Genomic DNA, 8,276 nt, shown 5'->3' on the forward strand with positions numbered 1-8,276 from the left:
ACTGATGGTCATTTAAAGCTCGGGCAACAATAAAGTTGACCACCTGAATGACCAGCGACATCACCTCACCAAGCTGCTCGCCACACATCTGAGCACAAAGCGCCTCCTGATGTAGGATGCAGTGAAAACTGAGGTTGAGTCTCTTTTCATGTTCATGAAGAAGCGCTACGAATACTCTTGTTTTTCCCCACCATGCACGGAGCACCATCAGTACACACTGAAATAAGTTTACCCATCGGTAGATTTCTTCCTTCAGAGAACTCAGTGAAAGACTTGAATAAATCCTCCCCTCTTGTTGTCTCTTTCATAGGCAAAACAGCAAGACTTTCCTCACGTACTGTGTCACTGACAGCATACCTTGCAATCACGCTGAACTGGGATAAATGGTTTACGTCTGTTGACTCAGCCAAAGCGAGAGAAAAGAATGATGCTGCATTTATGTCCTTCACTTGTGTTGCCTCAATTTGATTTGCCATCATGATGGTACGATTGTGAACAGTTCTTGCCAACAGAGGCATGTCTTTTATTCATTTGATTATCTTGTCTTTATCTGAAAAGTCGTCAAAAAGTTCATTGGCAACATCAAGCATGAATGTTTTGGCATACTCCCCATCTGTGAATGGCTTTCCGTTTCTCACAATTGCTAAAGCACCAGCAAAGCTAGCCGAATTCCAGTCACCTTTTTGGGTCCAAACATGGAGTTGCTGCTGACTAGCTTGCACTCTGCACAGTAGCTCTTGACATGCCTTCTTCCTGCTATCCCCCATTGGATATTTCGATGCAAATGTAGTATGGCGTGTGTCTAAGTGCCGCTTTATATTTGACCGTTTTAGTGATGCAATTTTATCATTGCATATTAAAACCTCCTCTCTCCACAAAGGTGAATTAATTCCTCTGTCCATTCCTGCTGAAAAGTACGATAGTCCTCATCTTTTTTTCTTTTAGCCATCTTCTTCGTCAAAAGGGTTTCTGCAGTTAGCTAGCTGACTATTTGATTAAAGAGAGGGAGGTTTACTTCCTGACTTCACAACAACGTGTACATTACGCATTATCCAATAAAATTTGGTGTTGTCCCGGAGGACAGCTATGATTGGCTCCAGTCACCTACAACCATGAACAAGAGCGGTAGGAAATGAATGGATTGTAATACATGAGAATGTTTTATATTTTTAATGTTATTATTTTTTTTATTAAAGATTTGTCTGCGAGACAGATGCAGATGCAGCCATTAAAAGAACCACATCTGGCTCATGAGCCATAGGTTCCCGACCCCTAGCTTAATGGATATGGACTTCCCTTTTAGAGTGATGGTAATATTTTGTTTTTGGGGGTTTTTTTGTTTGTTTGTTTTTGTTTTTTTGTTTTTTTACAGAGGCAGAGATAGACAGGGACAGACAGACAGGAACAGAGAGAGATGAGAAGCATCAATCATCAGTTTCTCGTTGCGTGTTGCGACTTCTTAGTTGTTCATTGATTGCTTTCTCACATGTGCCTTGACCGTGGGCCTTCAGCAGACTGAGTAACCCCTTGCTGGAGCCAGCGACCTTGGGTCTAAGCTGGTGAGCTCTTTGCTCAAGCCAGATGAGCCCGCGCTCAAGCTGGCGACCTCGGGGTCTCGAACCTGGGTCCTTCCGCATCCCAGTCCGACGCTCTATCCACTGCGCCACCACCTGGTCAGGCTAGTGATGGCAATATTTTGTAACAAGATAGAGGTGGGTGGTTGCAAAACATGGTAAATGCACTAAATGCTACTAAACTGTACATTTTAAAGTGGTTAATTTTATATTGTGTGAATTTTATTTCCCTTTTTTTTTTTTTTTTTTTTTTTAGTGACACTAGGGGAAGCAGAGAATCCTGCATACGCCCTGACCGGGATCCACCTGGCAAGCCCACTAAGGGACGATGCTCTGCCCATCTGGGGCCACTGCTCAGTTGCTCAGCAACTGAGCCATTCTAGTGCCTGAGGTGGAGGCCATGGAGCCATCCTCAGGACTGGAGGCCAACTTGCTTGAACCAGTAGAGCCATGGATGCAGGAGGGGAAGAGAAGACAGAAGGGGGAGGGGAGAAGAAGCAGATGGGCACTTCTGTGAGCTCTGACCGAGAATTCCACACGGGACATCCACACAGTGGGCCGATGCTCTACCACTGAGCCAACTGGCCAGAACCTACTTCAATCTTTTAAAAAACACAAATATAACTAGAAATAAGTCTTCTGGAAAAAATCACTCCTGTCTTTATAAACTAGTATGAAATCTAAAACCCCACTTTGTCCCTAAAACCCTCACCTGAGAAGCATGTTCATTCCTCCCAGAGACCATTTTCAGAGAAAGAGCCGGGCAGACCTCAACCCACCGCTGAGAGGCTGGTGCTCTCCACACCGTCCACTGTGCCCGGTCCCACCACCAAGCATTTGCAGGTACGGTTCCACGCTGAACCGCCCTCCCTGCTGCATTGCCCCCTCAACAAGGGCAGCAGCGTCTCGATGGCTGGTTTGGGAGCCAGATGGCCCCAGCAAGTATAGAAGCTCTGCTGCAAGCTGTGCGTCCTCAGGAGAGCCACTTCACCTCTCCGGACCTCCGTTTTCCCATCTGTAGAATGGGCCCCCAAATAAGAGCCTACTTCATAGATTAGATGAAAGGATTAAATGAAATGATTCATGAAAGGCACCCAGAACTAAAGAACTCCATAAATTTGTTCCACAAATATTCTTGGTTTTCCTTTTTATTGAATTTATTTGGGTGACACTGGTTAACAAAATTATACAGGTTTTAGGTGCACAGTTCTACAACACATCATCTGCACACTGCATTGTGTGTTCACCACCCCGAGTCAAGTCTCCCTCCATCGCCACTTGTCCCCGGACCCTCCTCCACCTTTGCCACCCCCTCTCCCCATGAGGTTTTCTTTTTTGCTCATCCCTCCAGCCTCCCCACTTAGTCCTCCAGCCCCACAGCTGTCAGCCTGCTCTCTACATATGAGTCTGTCTCTACTTTGCTTGTTAGTTCACTTTGTTCATTAAATTCCACATATGAGTGAGATCATTTGATACTTGTCTTTCTCTGACTGGCTTATTTCACTTACCATAATACTCTCCAGGTCCACCCATGATGCTGCAAAAGGTAAGATTTCCTTTTTTTTTTTTTTTTTCCACAAACACTCACAGAGCACCAGCCACCGTTCCAGGCACTGGGGTGACAACAGTGACCAAGGCAGACAAAAATCCATGAACTTAACATTTTAGTCAGCAGTGGGGGGTACAGACAGTACAGATAAAAGACAAGATAGCACCTGACCTATGGTGGTGCAGTGGATAAAGCATCAAACTGGAATGCTGAGGTCACCGGTTTAAAACCCTGGACTTGCGCCAATCCAGGCACATGTGAAAAGCAATTGCTACCAAGTCAATGCTTCCTGCTTCTCTCCCAACCCCCCTTTCTCTCTTTATCCTCTCTCTAAAATCAATAAATAAAATCTTTTAAAAATTAAAAAAAAGACAAGGTAGAGCTTAATGTACAATGGGTTAGTCGTAGATTAGTGTCACAAAAAGTTAAGTAGGGAAGGATAATAGTGTTCAAGCAGTGAGGGGTGTTGAAACAGGACGGCCTGGGAAGACCTCACGTGAGCCCTGACCTGAAGGACGAGCCCTGACCTGAAGGACATGAGGAAGCGACTCAGAGTTCATGTTTACCCACTGCTTAGAACTGTCCTTGCGCATAGTAAGCACTACCTAAGTGGTCGTGCCATTGTTGTGGATAACTGGGGGATGGGCACTCCAGGCAGAGGGAACAGCAGGCGCAGGCTCTGAGGAGGGAATGGCCGTGGTTGCTGAGGACCACCAGGAGCACGCACAGCGGGAGTACAGTCAGGCAAAGCACAGTGTGCAAGGCGGGGAGGCAGACAGCCGGCAGGGCAGCAGGGGCCAGACCCACAGGGACCTGTGGGCCACAGTGAGGGTGCCAGGCTTCCCTCAGTGAGACGGGAAGCCACTGGAGTGCTTCAAGGGTCCGCATTAGTATCTCATTTCCCTCACGCCCCTACGTTGTGGAAAGATGTCTCTCTCTCCTTTCCTTTCACGACTGCAGTCCTCCTGCCCCACTGGGCTGTGTCTCTCCCACTCTGCCTCCACCCCACATCTCGTGATATTTCTTAAAGAACATTTGATCAGATATTTCAGTATAACACACATGGCGTTTACAGGAAACGTAGTTCTCAGATATGAGGAAATGTGTGACTGAGAATTTACTTTGTTCTGAATTTTGATAACTGGTAGATTAAACTTGAGACTATGATACAAATATGCTATTAAACAAGTTTTTCAGTGCAAAAGAATTCCTAAAAAGTTCATGATAACTTCACTGGAAAAAAGAAAAGAAAAATCATTGGTTTAAAAGAAAATTGAGCCCTGGCCAGGTAGCTCAGTTGGTTAGAACATTGTTCCAAACATGCCAAGGTGGTGGGCTCGACCCTGGGTCAGGGCACATACAAGAATTGACCAATGACGGCATGAATAAGTGAAACAACAAATCTGTATTTCTTTCTCTCTGTATCCCTTCCTCTCTCTAAAAATAAATAAATAAATAATAATTTAAGAAACATGGGCCCTGACTGGTTGGCTCAGTAGACAGAGCATCAGCCCAGCATATGGACCTCCTGGGTTCAATTCCCCATCAGGGCACAGAAGAGAGGCAACGGAATATGCTGTTATTCCTTATTACCTCCCTGTAACTGCTTTTTTTTTTGGGGGGGGGGGTTAATTTTTTTTATCAATTAGAGAGAGGAAGGGAGAGAGAGAGATAGAAACATCAACCTGTTTCTGTATGTGCCCTGACCAGGGGTCGAACCCACAACCAAGCCATCCAGCCAGGGCCTGTTTTTCTGGTTTGGTTTGGTTTCGTTTATTTGTTTAGTTTATTTCTAAAGGGGCCAGGAGAGGGTCGCAGCTGGAGAACCGTGATATTTTTACAACTGGAAATGTTTACATCTTCATCCCTTCACCTCTTTCACCCGGTCCCCCAGACTCCTCCCATCCGGCAACCATCAGTCTTTCTCTGGATCTGTGAGTTTGTTTCTGTTTTGTTTATTTTATTTTTTAAAGTCTACGTAAAAATAAAATAATATAGTACTTGTCTTTCTCTGTCTGATTTATTTCAATTAGCATAATACCCTCTGGGTCCATCCATGTTGACACAGATGGCAAGATTTCATTTAAAGATGACTTGTTTTTTGTTTTTGTTTTCTTTTTTAATTTTTTTTATTCATTTTAGAGAGGAGAGAGAGAGAGAGAGAAAGGAGGGTGGAGCAAGAAGCATCAACTCCCATATGTGCCTTCACCAGACAAGTACAGGTTTTGAACCGGCTACCTCAGCATTCCAGGTCGACGCTTTATCCACTGCGCCACCACAGGTCAGGCTAAAGATGACTTGTTTTTTAAACTAAGTATAAGCAGGGGTCTCCAAACTTTTTACACAGGGAGCCAGTTCACAGTCCCTCAGACCATTGGAGGGCTGCCAAATACAGTGGTCCTCTCACTGACCACCAATGAAAGAGGTGCCCCTTCCAGAAGTGCAGTGGGGGCTGGATAAATGGCTTCAGGGGGCCGCATTGCGGTCGAGGGCTATAGTTTGGGGACGCCTGATTATAGAGCAAAGACTTCCCATTTCAATTCTTTCTCTCTTCAAACTCACCCACTGCGCAGCCCACCTCAACCTCATTCCCAGTTCGCACTTCCTGCGCTGACCTTCCTAGCAATTCTTTCATTTCATTTATTCCTTCCATTTGGGGCTTTCCGTGACTCTGGACTCTGAGGCTACAACGCTGGACAGAACAGACTCAGACCCAGCCTGTGAATGCTCCCTAATATCAACAGGTGCTAAAGGAAAGCTTTTAGAGTGAGTGAATATGGGGCAGAATAAGAAATTGGCAATCATGTCTGACCCTTCGATTTTGTCTTTGAAATGTTCTGGTTCACAAGCTCCAAACTGAGCTACTGGCATCATCCCAAGACCAAGGTTCTTTCTCAGATGGGCCCTATTCTCCAGCCTCATCTCCCAACTCCCTCTCAGACAAAGCTACACCCGCTTCCCTGAACAACGCTGGTTTCCCTCAGGTATTTGCCACTTGACCTTTAAGGTCCTGCTCCAAGGTCACCTCCTCCAGGAAGACATCTTGGAATCCAGGCAGAGCCCATTTGTCAGCGTCACCGCCTCAGGCCTCAGTTGAATGTTGTACCTGCAAAGCCAATAAAATTAACTGCAGAGCCCAACTCAGCTGGCAATGCTCCTCCCGGACACCAGAGGGCACTGTCAAAACACCACCTGACTGCAGCTTAAAATGCTGACAGTGGCTGGTAGTTGTTTTGGTTAACAGTTAAGATGCCTACTGGATTCAAATCCTGGGTCCTCCCTTCTGAAACTCAGTGCTAGTGACATCAGCTCTCCAAAGCTCTATTTCTATATCAGGTGGTCAGGTGGGTTAAGGAGACGGTTTCCTATAGTGTTTGTAACAGTCACTTTCAGGATGTCTTGAGCATATGTTAGGGGAAGCATCACCACAGGGTCTCAGCAGGAAACAGGCAGCAAATTCAAGGTAAGTGGCAGGGAGAGTTTAACAAGGAGGCTGCTTACAAGGGTGGAAGCAGTGCAGTGGTGCAGCACCCCGGGGCTGGAAAGATGGGAGCTTCTATCCCCCAGGCCTGCAAGGCAGCCATTACCCAGATGTGTGTGGAGAGGACCTCCTGACTGCAAGTGTGGCCTCGGGTGGAAGGACACAGCCAGCCTGAGGCAACCCCCATATCAGGGAGGGATCTGGGGAAATAATTACCCCTCCCTCCAAGTTCTTACCAGTGTCCCCATTGACCAAACGGAACCGGAAACTAGAGGTCAGGACAGCGCACACAGTCCATTCAGATCAGCCTCCCCAGGTATGACAGCATTCTCCAGAGTATGACAGGGAAAGGGAGAGCGTGCACCTGAAGAAACAAACAAAAAAGATCCAGCGTGTTGTTATTATTATTACTGATGTTATTATTAAGATGACAAGAATATCAATAATAGTATTGACTGTCTTACTAAATTCTTCGTCATGGTCTAAGAGGTCCTTGAAGGCCCGTCCCCCCTCTTCCCACCTCCATTGCTCCTAACTCCCCTACTCCTCTCTGAAACGCAGAGATCGACTGGAAAGGGGTGGAAGAGAGCCTTCTGGAATGGTGATAATGCTCTGATAGTGATTTGGCTGGCACAGGTCTACATATTGGTCATGACTCTTTTAACAGTGCACTGAAGATTTGTGCACCTCAGCGTATGTACACTTTACCTGAAAAGTAAAAACTAAATAAATAAGAATGAAATGTAAGTCAATATTGAACTCTTATTAATTGCACACATGCAACAGTGCTGAAAGGAAACTGTAATGGTAATGGCAACTTACTGTGAAATGACGAACAGACAGAGATGGAAAGACAGGTAGGTGTGTCATGAAGCAAGAAGAGCCAGTTGTTGACTGCAGAATCCAGGTGATCGGTACATGTGTGGTCACTGTAAAATTATTTCAACTTCCCTGTATGTTTGACATTTTTCATGAAAAATGTTTGGGAAAGTCTTGGCTGTTTGACTCAGCAGTGGAGCTTTGGCCCAATGTTGTGGAAGTCTCAGGTTCGATTCCTGTCAGGGCACACAGGAGAAGTGACCATTTGCTTCTCCACCCCTCTCCTTCCCCTCTGTCTCTCTCTCTCTTTTTCTCTCTCTCTTCCCCTCCTGCAGCCATGGCTCAAATGGTTAGAGCAAGTTGGTCCCAGGCACAGAGAATGGCTCCATGGCTTAGCCTCAGGTGCTAAAAATGGCCCAGTTGCCTAGCAACAGTGTAACAGCCCCAAATGGGCAGAGCATCTCCCCACAGAGTCTTGCTGGGTGGATCCTGGTCCGGGCACATTTGGGAGTTTGTCTGTCTGCCTTCCTGCCTCTTACTTAATAAAAAAAAATGTTTTGGAAAATGTAAAAATAAAAGTTGGTGAGGATGTTGAGTCAGCACAAAAATTTGGACTGAATTTGTTAGAGGAGCTGAGAAAAAGAATTTCTCTGGGACTTTCCACAAAAACCACAGGCACTTCCCTACAGTGTTCAGGAAGGAATGATGCCAGCTGCCAAGTCTCAGCTCTGGAGGAAGCCGGTCAATAGAAAAATGCAGAGAAGAGAGAAGCAGAGATAGCACCGCCTTCTTAAAAACCCTGTGAGGAAGAGATCTGCTTAGCATCTAAACTCATTTATTATTCAGTCAACAA

The 8,276-nt window shown here is 45.8% G+C and overlaps 1 long non-coding RNA gene across 1 annotated transcript; it reads right to left on the reverse strand.

Moving 5' to 3' along the window:
• Positions 1 to 2,925: 2,925 nt before the first annotated feature.
• On the reverse strand, positions 2,926 to 7,653 carry LOC136398960 (uncharacterized). The gene is made up of 3 exons (XR_010750078.1): positions 7,427 to 7,653; positions 6,841 to 6,968; positions 2,926 to 6,229 (listed from the first exon to the last, which is right to left on the reverse strand). It is a non-coding gene; the product is annotated as an uncharacterized lncRNA (long non-coding RNA).
• Positions 7,654 to 8,276: the final 623 nt, after the last annotated feature.

This window comes from Saccopteryx leptura, chromosome 3, assembly GCF_036850995.1.
Source record: "Saccopteryx leptura isolate mSacLep1 chromosome 3, mSacLep1_pri_phased_curated, whole genome shotgun sequence".
NCBI lineage: Eukaryota > Metazoa > Chordata > Mammalia > Chiroptera > Emballonuridae > Saccopteryx > Saccopteryx leptura.